The 13,309-nt window shown below is 44.6% G+C and overlaps 1 pseudogene; it reads left to right on the forward strand.

Annotated features, from left to right (window-relative positions):
- The first annotated feature begins 461 nt into the window (after positions 1-461).
- On the forward strand, positions 462-7,270 carry LOC120027051 (annotated as a pseudogene).
- Positions 7,271-13,309: the final 6,039 nt, after the last annotated feature.

Consider the following 13,309-nt stretch of genomic DNA (forward strand, 5'->3'; position numbering starts at 1 on the left):
CAGCAGGGGTGCAGCTGTCATGCCCTGATCTGTTTCACCTGTCCTTGTGCTTGTCTCCACCCCTTCCAGGTGTCGCCCATCTTCCCCACTTATCCTCTGGGTATTTATACCTGTGTGTTCTGTCTGTCTGGGCCTGTTCATCTTGTTTGTTAAAGCCAACCAAACAGAAAACACAGGTATAAATGCACAGGCAATGGCGGTGTGGGAGCAAGAATCCTCCGTCTGCCTCAGTCTGGAGGTATTCTTGGCGGAGGAGATAGTTTGAGGCTCCGGTGTCCGGGAGAGAGGCTGCCCGGAAGTTACTCCAGCTTCGGCAGGACACCCTCAGTGTGGCAGACTTTGCGGTGGAGTTCCGCACGCTAGCAGCAGAGGGTACCTGGAACCCGGAAGTGCTGTTCGACACATTCCTGCACGGATTATTGGAGGAGGTAAAAGATGAGCTGGCAGCCCGAGAACTACCGATGGATCTCGACTTACTCATCGCTTTAACCATCCAGATCGATGATCGGCTACGGGAACGTAGGAGGGAGAAGAGGTCCGATGGAGGTCCCAATCGCTCACTTAGGGATCCCACCTTGCAGCTGATGAACTCCAGAAGTCCCCGGCGTCTACGTCCCCGAGAGGATCCGAGCTTACCCAAGTCCCTCCAAGAGCCTCTGGAGACTGCTGATTCATCTCGTCCTGAGCCGATGCAGCTTGGCAGGGCTAGGCTGTATCCAGCTGAACACATACGCAGACTTGAGACCCAGAGTTGTCTGTATTGAGGTACTGCTAGCCATTTTGTGTCTACCTGTCCCTTCAAGAGATTCGTTGGAGTGAGTACACTGGTGGGTCTTAAAATAATTGTTCTTCTCCCCTTACTCGCCCCCTCTCCATGTCACCCTGCTGTGGGGTGACCAGTCCAAGTCTCTCCAGGAACTCATCGACTCGGGGGCCGATGTGAGTCTCATGGACCTTTGCCTGGCGTCCGAGCTGGGCATCCCCACTCAACCCCTCTCTATTCCCATGGGTGTTAGAGCGCTGGAAGGGCGCTCTATAGGCCGGGTCACCCACCAGACCACCCCCGTCAACCTACGAGTGTCGGGGAACCACAGCGAGACAATCCAATTCCTGCTGGTTGAGTCGCCGCTGGTTCCCGTGGTATTGGGATTCTCTTGGCTCCAGCAAAACAATCAACTCCATTGACTGGGCTACTGATGCCATCGTGGGCTGGAGTCCATCCTGCCACACTCATTGCCTGAAGTCAGCTCTGCCTGCCCCGGGACGTCTTCCTGGGTGCTTGGAAATTGCCCTGACCTCTCCGCCAGCTCCACAGAATACCAGGACCTTAGAGTGGTTCAGCAAGGCCCGGGCCACTTCACTTCCGCAGCACCGACCGGTATCCAAGAAGGTCAAGTCTGAGGCACTGGCACGCCGCTATAGTGCCACGGCTACACCCCCGGAAGCTGAGACCTTTCCCCCCTCTCCAAGATCATTAGCCCCTCTGCTGTTCGTCCTCTGTTGCCCAGTATTTTTCCTACCTTTTCTGTGTCTAGAGTCAAAACCATGTCTGACTGCCCCTTGTCTTCAGTTTCTACGCCCATCCCTCCCCCTATGTCATCGATGGCCAGCCAGCGTACACGGTAAGACGCCACCTGAGGGTTCAACCACGGTGCAGGGGTTTCCAGTACCTGATTAACTGGGAGGGTTATGGCCCGGAGGAGAGGTGCTGGGTTCCTGCTAAAGACATCTTGGACCCGGACCTCATCGCCGACTTTCACCACCGAAATGTTACATTTACATAAGTATTCAGACCCTTTACTCAGTACTTTGTTGAAGCATCTTTGGCAGTGATTACAGCCTTGAGTCTTCTTGGGTATGACACTACAAGCTTGGCACACCTGTATTTGGGGAGTTTCATCCTCTCAAGCTCTGTCAGGTTGGATGGGGAGCATCGCTGCACAGCTATTTTCAGGACTCCAGAGATGTTAGATTGGGTTCAAGTCTGAGCTCTGGCTGGGCCACTCAAGTACATTCAGAGACTTGTCCCAAAGGCACTCCTGTGTTGTCTTGGCTGTGTGCTTAGTGTCGTTGTCCTGGAGCAGGTTTTCATCAAGGATCTCATTACTTTGCTCTGTTCATCTTCCCTCAATCCTGACTAGTCTTCCAGTCCCTGCTGCTGAAAAACATCCCCACTGCATGATGCTGCCACCACAATGCTTCACTGTAAGAATGGTGCCAGGTTTCCTCCAGTGATGTTTGGCTTTCAGGCCAAAGAGTTCAATTTTGGTTTCATTAGGCCAGAGAATCTTGTTTCTCATGGTCTAAGCATCTTTTGGTGCCTTTTGGCCAGTTCCAAGAGGGCTGTCATGTGCCTTTTACTGAGGAATGGCTTCCGTCTGTCCATTCTACCATAAAGGCTTGATTGGTGGAGTGCTGCATAGATAGTTGTCCTCTGTAAGGTTCTCCCATCTCCACAAAGGAACTCTGGAGCTCTGCCAGAGTGACCTTATATTTACCATGACTAAATATTTACCGGGAAAAATTCTTCAGCAAACAACCCAAGCATTATTGGGAGTCAGGTACTGTTCTGTGGACTGGGGAAATGCATCAGGAAGTACAATTAGGAGGCTGCAGATTGCACAGAACAAAGCAACAAAGATTGTTTAAGGTGGAGATATGATTATTCTGTTGCAGTCTTGCACAATGCTCTTGGTTGGTCATCAATCAACAAGATTATTGAAAAAAACATGCTGATTTTATTTCACAATGTACACCATTTAAAAACAGCCAAACTCCATTCACAACAGTATTCAGTTGGTAAGAGACAGACTAGGAATAGATTGTCCACCATCTATGTGTTATTCAGACTGAAAAGAGAAATATGCAAAATAACATTTCGATTCAGAGCAAAAAAGAAATGAAATTTTTCTTTCAAACAATACTTTAGAACTATTTAAATATAATCAATAGGAAGGTTGTACAGGACTATGGTAGATGAAGGAATCAATCTATAATTTCAGACTGTTAAGAGTATTTATCTGGTCAGTATGTCAGTTTATTATGTCTGTTTGTAACAGTGTGTTATATGTGAAAATGTGATTGTATAATGAATTGTATTTGAACGTTTAAGGACTCTTGGAAGATTATTCCAAATGAGGACTAAAAGAGTTCAGAATAAAATTAAGTCAAACATTAATATCTTAAAATCTGAGAACATGATTAAACCACGTTTAGGGTAAGTTCTATTTGACATTAAGGGAATGGTCTCGTGGAAACATTCCTTACACATCACAGGAAGATTCCTATGAAAACTTTAGTTTATGACCTAATGAGACTCTTAAAGGCATGTTCTCTAAAGTTCTTGGAACATTTTGTTGTTAGCTTGGGCGACAGTCGGTGAATAATGAGCATTTTCAAGTGCAGCTTTAGTAACAATGGTTTTGGGAAACTGGAGATTGAACGATGCTCCTACAATATGAAGGTTCTAACAAACTTAGTCTTAAGATGCTTTTGGGAAACCAGAGCCTGGGCTGTAGTTCTCTTTAATAAGACTAGCATATTACATTTCATTACAGTACAACGGTTTGATTTGTTTGATCTGAGCAATTTTTCTTAGCTAGCTACATAGCCGTATCTTTACATCTTTGTATCAAAGATAATTGCGTAGTTTAGAGTAATTATCGAGGTTAGCTAGCCAGCTATTTTCGTCCTTCTAACGTAGTCAACACTGCTAGCTAGCCAGCTAGCCAACTTCTACCGAATAGCAGCACTGTAGAAACTATTACATCACAACGGAACGACTTGATTAGTGTAGTGTTAGCTAGCTACATAGTTGTCTTTGCTGTCTTTGTATCTAAGATAATTGCGTAGTTTAGAGTAATTATCGAGGTTAGCTAGCCAGCTATTTTCGTCCGCCGCGCCGCGCCACCGTTCTCCTACCTAGTCAACAACTGCTAGCTAGCTAGTCAACTTCTACCGGCTAGCAGCACTGTAGAAACTATTACATTACAACGGAACGATTTGATTAGTGTAGTGTTAGCTAGCTACATAGTTGTCTTTGCTGTCTTTGTATCTAAGATAATTGTGTAGTTTAGAGTAATTATCGAGGTTATCGAGGTTACCTAGCCAGTTATCGAGGTTACCTAGCCAGCTACACTTTCAAACAAAGTCAACAACGCAGCCACTGCTAGCTAGCCTACTTCACCAGCCAGCAGTACTGTATCATTTTAATCATTTTAGTCAATAAGATTTTTGCAACGTAAGCTTAACTTTCTGAATATTCGAGACGTGTAGTCCACTTGTCATTCCAATCTCCTTTGCATTAGCGTAGCCTCTTCTGTAGCCTGTCAACTATGTCTGTCTATCCCTGTTCTCTCCTCTCTGCACAGACCATACAAACGCTTCACACCGCGTGGCCGCTGCCACTCTAACCTGGTGGTCCCAGCGCGCATGACCCACATGGAGTTCCAGGTCTCCGGCAGCCTCTGGAACTGCCGATCTGCGGCCAACAAGGCAGAGTTCATCTCAGCCTATGCTTCCCTCCAGTCCCTCGACTTCTTGGCACTGACGGAAACATGGATTACCACAGATAACACTGCTACTCCTACTGCTCTCTCCTCGTCTGCCCACGTGTTCTCGCACACCCCGAGAGCTTCTGGTCAGCGGGGTGGTGGCACTGGGATCCTCATCTCTCCCAAGTGGACATTCTCTCTTTCTCCCCTGACCCATCTGTCCATCGCCTCCTTTGAATTCCATGCTGTCACAGTTACCAGCCCTTTCAAGCTTAATATCCTTATCATTTATCGCCCTCCAGGTTCCCTTGGAGAGTTCATCAATGAGCTTGACGCCTTGATAAGTTCCTTTCCTGAGGATGGCTCACCTCTCACAGTTCTGGGTGACTTTAACCTCCCCACGTCTACCTTTGACTCATTCCTCTCTGCCTCCTTCTTTCCACTCCTCTCCTCTTTTGACCTCACCCTCTCACCTTCCCCCCTACTCACAAGGTAGGCAATACGCTTGACCTCATCTTTACTAGATGCTGTTCTTCCACTAATCTCATTGCAACTCCCCTCCAAGTCTCCGACCACTACCTTGTATCCTTTTCCCTCTCGCTCTCATCCAACACTTCCCACTCTGCCCCTACTCGGATGGTATCGCGCCGTCCCAACCTTCGCTCTCTCTCCCCCGCTACTCTCTCCTCTTCCATCCTATCATCTCTGCCCTCTGCTCAAACCTTCTCCAACCTATCTCCTGATTCTGCCTCCTCAACCCTCCTCTCCTCCCTTTCTGCATCCTTTGACTCTCTATGTCCCCTATCCTCCAGGCCGGCTCGGTCCTCCCCTCCTGCTCCGTGGCTCGACGACTCATTGCGAGCTCACAGAACAGGGCTCCGGGCAGCCGAGCGGAAATGGAGGAAAACTCGCCTCCCTGCGGACCTGGCATCCTTTCACTCCCTCCTCTCTACATTTTCCTCTTCTGTCTCTGCTGCTAAAGCCACTTTCTACCACTCTAAATTCCAAGCATCTGCCTCTAACCCTAGGAAGCTCTTTGCCACCTTCTCCTCCCTCCTGAATCCTCCTCCCCCTCCCCCCCCTCCTCCCTCTCTGCGGATGACTTCGTCAACCATTTTGAAAAGAAGGTCGACGAAATCCGATCCTCGTTTGCTAAGTCAAACGACACCGCTGGTTCTGCTCACACTGCCCTACCCTGTGCTTTGACCTCTTTCTCCCCTCTCTCTCCAGATGAAATCTCGCGTCTTGTGACGGCCGGCCGCCCAACAACCTGCCCGCTTGACCCTATCCCCTCCTCTCTTCTCCAGACCATTTCCGGAGACCTTCTCCCTTACCTCACCTCGCTCATCAACTCATCCTTGACCGCTGGCTACGTCCCTTCCGTCTTCAAGAGAGCGAGAGTTGCACCCCTTCTGAAAAAACCTACACTCGATCCCTCCGATGTCAACAACTACAGACCAGTATCCCTTCTTTCTTTTCTCTCCAAAACTCTTGAACGTGCCGTCCTTGGCCAGCTCTCCTGCTATCTCTCTCAGAATGACCTTCTTGATCCTAATCAGTCAGGTTTCAAGACTAGTCATTCAACTGAGACTGCTCTTCTCTGTGTCACGGAGGCGCTCCGCACTGCTAAAGCTAACTCTCTCTCCTCTGCTCTCATCCTTCTAGACCTATCGGCTGCCTTTGATACTGTGAACCATCAGATCCTCCTCTCCACCCTCTCCGAGTTGGGCATCTCTGGCGCGGCCCACGCTTGGATTGCGTCCTACCTGACAGGTCGCTCCTACCAGGTGGCGTGGCGAGAATCTGTCTCCGCACAACGTGCTCTCACCACTGGTGTCCCCCAGGGCTCTGTTCTAGGCCCTCTCCTATTCTCGCTATACACCAAGTCACTTGGCTCTGTCATATCCTCACATGGTCTCTCCTATCATTGCTATGCAGACGACACACAATTAATCTTCTCCTTTCCCCCTTCTGATAACCAGGTGGCGAATCGCATCTCTGCATGTCTGGCAGACATATCAGTGTGGATGACGGATCACCACCTCAAGCTGAACCTCGGCAAGACAGAGCTGCTCTTCCTCCCGGGGAAGGACTGCCCGTTCCATGATCTCGCCATCACGGTTGACAACTCCATTGTGTCCTCCTCCCAGAGTGCTAAGAACCTTGGCGTGATCCTGGACAACACCCTGTCGTTCTCAACTAACATCAAGGCGGTGACCCGTTCCTGTAGGTTCATGCTCTACAACATTCGCAGAGTACGACCCTGCCTCTGACAGGAAGTGGCGCAGGTCCTAATCCAGGCACTTGTCATCTCCCGTCTGGATTACTGCAACTCGATGTTGGCTGGGCTCCCTGCCTGTGCCATTAAACCCCTACAACTCATCCAGAACGCTGCAGCCCGTCTGGTGTTCAACCTTCCCAAGTTCTCTCACGTCACCCCGCTCCTCCGCTCTCTCCACTGGCTTCCAGTTGAAGCTCGCATCCGCTACAAGACCATGGTGCTTGCCTACGGAGCTGTGAGGGGAACGGCACCTCCGTACCTTCAGGCTCTGATCAGGCCCTACACCCAAACAAGGGCACTGCGTTCATCCACCTCTGGCCTGCTAGCCTCCCTACCTCTGAGGAAGTACAGTTCCCGCTCAGCCCAGTCAAAACTGTTCGCTGCTCTGGCACCCCAATGGTGGAACAAACTCCCTCACGACGCCAGGTCAGCGGAGTCAATCACCACCTTCCGGAGACACCTGAAACCCCACCTCTTTAAGGAATACCTAGGATAGGATAAAGTAATCCTTCTAACCCCCCCCCCCCTTAAAAGATTTAGATGCACTATTGTAAAGTGGTTGTTCCACTGGATATCATAAGGTGAATGCACCAATTTGTAAGTCGCTCTGGATAAGAGCGTTTGCTAAATGACTTAAATGTAAATGTAAATATATCAATTCTAGTTAGGTGCAGCATTTTCACGTTTGGATGAAAAGCGTGCCCAGAGTAAACTGCCTCCTACTCAGTCCCAGATGCTAATATATGCATATTATTAGTAGTATTGGGTAGAAGACTCAGAAGTTTCTAAAATTGCTTGAATGATGTCTGTGAGTATAACAGAACTCATGTAGCAGGCAAAAACCTGAGAAAAAAATCCAAACAGGAAGTGGGAAATCTGAGGTTTGTAGTTTTTAAACTCAGCACCATTGAATACACAGTGGGATATGGGTAATGTTGCACTTCCTAAGGCTTCCACTAGATGTCAAGAGTCTTTAGAACGTTGTTTCAGGCTTCTACTGTGAAGGGGGGCTGAATGAGAGGGGTCTGAGGTCTGCCAGCAGCCTCGGTCTCAGTCACGCGCATTCACATGAGAGGTAGCTCTCGTTCCATTGCTTTTCTACAGACAATGGAATTCTCTGGTTGGGACATTATTGAACATTTATGATAAAACATCCTAAAGATTGATTCTATACATCGTTTGATTTGTTTCTACGACCAGTAATATAACTTTTTGGAATTTTCGTCAGAAATTTCCGTTGGACTTGCCGCGCCTCATGAGTTTCGATTTGTTTACTAAACGCCCTAACAAAAGGAGGAATTTGGACATAAATGATGGACTTTATGGAACAAATCAAACATTTATTGTGGAACGGGGATTCCTGGGAGTGCATTCTGACGAAGATCATTAAAGGTAAGTGAATATTTATAATGCTATTTCTGACTTATGTTGACTCCAACATGGCGGATATTTATTTTGGCTGGTTTGGGCTCTGAGTTCCGTGCTCAGATTATTGCATGGTATGCTTTTTCCGTAAAGTTTTTTTTAAATCTGACACAGCGGTTGCATTAAGGAGAAGTTTATCTAAAGTTCCATGCATAACCCTTGAATTTTCATCAACATTTATAATGAGTATTTCTGTGAATTGATGTGGCTCTCTGCAAAATCACTGCATGTTTTGGAACTACTGAACATAACACGCCAATGTAAAATGAGATTTTTGGATATAAATATGCACTTTATCGAACAAAACATACATGTATAGTGTAACATGAAGTCCTATGAGTGTCATCTGATGAAGATCATCAAAGGTTTGTGATTAATTCTATCTCTATTTGTGCTTTTTGTGACTCCTCTCTTTGGCTGGAAAATGGCTGGGTTTTTCTGTGACTTGGTGGTGACCTAATATAATCGTTTGTGGAGCTTTCCTTGTAAAGCATTTTTGAAATCAGACACTGTGGTTTGATTAACGAGAATTGTATCTTTAAAATGGTGCCTAATACTTGTATGTTTGAGAAATTTGATGTATGAGATTTCTGTTGATTTGTATTTGGCGCCCTGCAATTTCATTGGCTGTTGGCGAGGGGTTCCGCCAGTCCTAGACAGGTTATGGGACCATCAATAAATTACACACTTTCATGGAGAGTGTATACTATCATGATTTTCATAGATTTGTCTTCCATCATATTCTGTGAAGCTCACTTGTCTAGGCGTGCAAGACTTTCTGTGAGAAAGTATTACTTTCCTCTTGGCCATACAAACATTTTAACATATTGCAGGATCTCATGGCCGAAGAATGTGGAAGTACATGCTCAAACCACAGACTGCTTTACATGATTATATGAAAGTTGTGTTGCTGTCAACCCTGGTGCTAGTGTCTGTAAAATGTAGAAGTTAATGTTCAATAAAACATCTAACTGATGTAAGGGCTGGCTTTTGCCCCATGTACAAAATGGTTATTATTATTATCAGGGCTTATTTTTGGCCTACCTCTTATTAGCCCATACAAACGCATTGAATAACATATTCACTACATGGAACAACAGATGGTCCCCCCAAAGAATCTAAAAGAAGCGTCTGCTATATCTGAGATACACTGTATGTGACAACCCTCCCACTCTGTTTGCCGTATTCTTTCTCTTTGCTCGTGTTTTCCTTAATAGGTTGTCGGTGGGCGGAGCTGGGAGGGTCGTCAGCGACATGGGACACACCTGGGCCCGGGTGTATCCAAGGATAAATACACCTCTTCCCCAATTCATTGAAGAGACTCTCTCTATGCAGACACACTGGTAGATTTTGGTTGTGGCTGTTTTGTTTGTTTGCTTTGGCACCTTTCAACACCCCTCATTATCACATTTATGCATGTAACCCCTCACTAACACTACTGACTACACACACCAGTGTTAATTGTATTTACATTACTTCAGTTAATAAATATATTTTTGTTATTCCTTATCTCCACGTTGTCTCCCTTTTTGTTACGGACATCGAGCCAGTTCGTGACAAGGAGTAGAGTAGTGGCCCGAGTGTACACATAATGTGTTGTGAAAAGTTTTATGTAATTGTTTTAGTTGTATGTAACTGTCTTCATTTTGCTGAACCCCAGGAAGAGTAGCTCCTGCCTTGGCAGCAGCTAATGGGGATCCTTGATTAATAAATACAAATACGTGGCTAATTGATAGTAAAGGAAGAGGAGTGATATGACGGTGTGATGTTGATGAGAACACTCTAAACATCAGATGTGCCCATAGAAGAGGAAGACATGTGAATTGTATTGTGCTCACTGAATGATGTAAAGTGAGCTGTCCATTCAGACCGGCCTTACTGATTAAACCTAAGTTATCAACTACATTACAAAACTCCAATCTGATAACACCTGTAACACAGCAAGTCTTATATCCAAAACATTTTATTATACACTCAACCAAAATATAAAAGCAGCATGCAAAGTGTTAGTCACATCTTTCATGAGCTGAAATAAAATATAAAATGTGCTGGGGACAATTAAAAGGCCGCTAAAAAAAATGTGTCAACACAATGCCACAGATGTCTCATGTTTTGAAGGAGCGTGCACTTAGCATGCTGACTGCAGGAATGTTCACCAGAGCTGTTGCCAGATCATTGTTCATTTATCTACCATAAGCTGCATCGAACATCGTTTTAGAGAATTTGGCAGTATGTCCAACTGGCCTCACAACTGCAGACCTTGTGTATGGCGTCGTGTGGACGAGCAGTTTGCTGAACAGAGTATGAACAGAGTGCCCCATAGTGGTGGTGGGGTTATGGTATGGTTATGTTTACTTTATAGGGAATGCATTTGTTATGTACAGTAAATCTCTGATCTTGTCAATATCAGATTTCATTTACATTTACTGTAAAGTCATCAACATAATAGTACATTACAGTATATATCATATTTCATATGTTTATACATTACAAACATATATTTTCATTATGTAGTTCTCAAAATCTGTAGAAGTTTATAATCTATAGGTTTACCAAACAGTATGATCAATTAAGAGCAGTAGGATGAAGTATACTGAACAAAAATATAAACACAATTAAACAACAATTTCAAGGATTTTACCGAATTACAGTTCATATAATGAAATCAGTCAATTTAAATAAATTCATTAGGCCCTAATCTATGGATTTCATATGACTAGAAACACAGATATGTATCTGTTGGTCACAGATACCTTAAAAAAAAATGGCCTCACAATGGGCCACAGGATCTCTTCACGGTATTTCTGTGCATTCAAATTGCCATAGATAAAATGCTATTGTGTTGTCTGTAGTTTATGCCTGCCCATACCATAACCCCACTACCACCTTGGGGCACTCTGTTCACAACGTTTGTCGTTGATCAGCAAACCGCTCACCCACATGATGCCATACACATGGTCTGTGGTTGTGAGGTCGGTTGGATGCACTGCCAAAGTCTCTAAAACGACATTGGAGGCAGCTTATGGTAGAGAAATTAACATTCAGTTATCTGGCAACAGCTCTGGTGGATATTCCTGCAGTCAGAATGCCAATCTCACACTCCCTCAATTTGAGACATCTGTGGCATTGTGTTGTGTGACAAAATATCACATTTTAGTGGCTTTTTATTGTCCCCAGCACAAGGTGCACACGTGTAATGATCATGCTGTTTAATCAGCTTCTTGATATGCCACACTTGTCAGGTGGATGAATTATCTTGGCAAAGGGGATATGCTCACGAACAGGGATGGAAACACATTTGTGCACAACGTTTTAGAGAAGTAAGCTTTTTGTGCATATGGAACATTTCTGGGATCTTTTATTTCAGCTCATAAAACATGGAACCAACACTTTGCATGTTTTGTTCAGTGTAATAGTAAAATGTTTTTTAATAAATGAGAAGACTATTATATAAAAATAATGTGAGCATTGCATTTTGAAAAGCAATTCCTTTATATGAACACGTATTGCAATGTGAAACGTATTTACAGCCCAGTATCAGCCTCAAAACATCATTCTGTCACGTTTTTGCAGAAAGGAAAACATCACAGTATGTGATGTTTTTGTAATACATTGCATTCACTGGGAAATTATGTGTCACATGGTTGATGTTTTTGTCAATACATTGCATTCAATGGGAAAAGATGAGTGTGACAGGTTTTAGGATTAGGAGTTAAGGTTAAGGCGTCAGCATTCCCCAGTTCGGCTGGCGCCAGGCCAAACACAGCTAGGTGAGCCGAACGAGTCCTCACATACCTAATTAAAAGACCTTCACTTGAAAAATGAGTGGCAATAGTCCTGTTTGTTCATTTTGAGACACCATAGCCTGTATACACTTCCTCAAAATAGTCAGAATTAATCTAAGATAACTCAAGAAATCTGTCATTCATTTTGACGTTTTTGCCGAGGAGATGTTAGTCACCCAACCTTACGTCTAACTAAGATATTTGGTGCAGCATTTCTGAATTAAAAACAATGTGCATGAAAACAAGTTGTCTCTTGTTAAATGACAACAAAGACTTTATTGAAGAATCCCTACTGTTGACCAATCACAAACGAAGAGGCATAGACTTCGGCTACCGACTTCGGCTAGCCTTGAGAAAGAAATGTGTGTGCCCGAACAGCCAATCGGGCATATGAAATTTGAATTCAATTGGCCTAAAAGCATTTTTGACCTCCATTTTACCTAATGATCTTGCAGCAGTAGAAACTAAAAACCTTGTTAGAATTAATTCTGAAGAGGATATCGGTCACATTATTCTAGATTATTTTAGACTTGAAACTATCCATGTCTGTCTGTCTGAGTGTATACGTCTGTCCATCTGTCTAAATATTTCAATAATTTGCCCATAGAATTGTATGTATGACTGTATATCTAACCCTTACCCCTAACCCTAACCGCTGTGACCCTCATCTTTTCCCATTGAATGCAAAGTATTCACAAAAACGTAAACTATGTAACACATCTTTTCCCATTGAATCTGTCTGTCTTTCTGTCTATGGGTGTGTCTGTCTAAGTATCTCAATAATTTGCCAATAGAATTGTATGTCTGTCTGCATGTCTGCATGTCTAACCCTTAACCCTGTGACACTCATATTTTCCCTTTGAATATAATGTATTGACAAAAACGTAATAGATTTCCTTATGCAAAAACGTGACAGGATGACATTTTCCCATAATATCATATGTTTGTACATGAAACACTGTGTAGCAATGTGCGCTGAGAGTCAGGAAGCAAGTTCAGGAAGTGTGTTTTAATAAATAAACGGAACATAATACAAAACAAGACACTCGAACAGCACACAGACAAGAAACAATGACGCCTGGAGAAGGAACCAAGGGGAGTGACATATATAGGGCAGGTAATCAAGGAGGTGATGGAGTCCAGGTGATTGTCATAATGTGCTGATGTGCGTAACGATAGTGACCGGTGTGTGCCATAACGAGCAGCCTGGTCACCTAGAGGCCGGAGAGGGAGTACACGTGACACACTGATTACGTTTGGTGAAAAAGGGACTGTATGATTGTGTGTGTTGTACTTAGTCAATTGAAAAGGAGCTTAGAGTTTTG

This window comes from Salvelinus namaycush, chromosome 32 (assembly GCF_016432855.1).
Source record: "Salvelinus namaycush isolate Seneca chromosome 32, SaNama_1.0, whole genome shotgun sequence".
Lineage (NCBI taxonomy): Eukaryota > Metazoa > Chordata > Actinopteri > Salmoniformes > Salmonidae > Salvelinus > Salvelinus namaycush.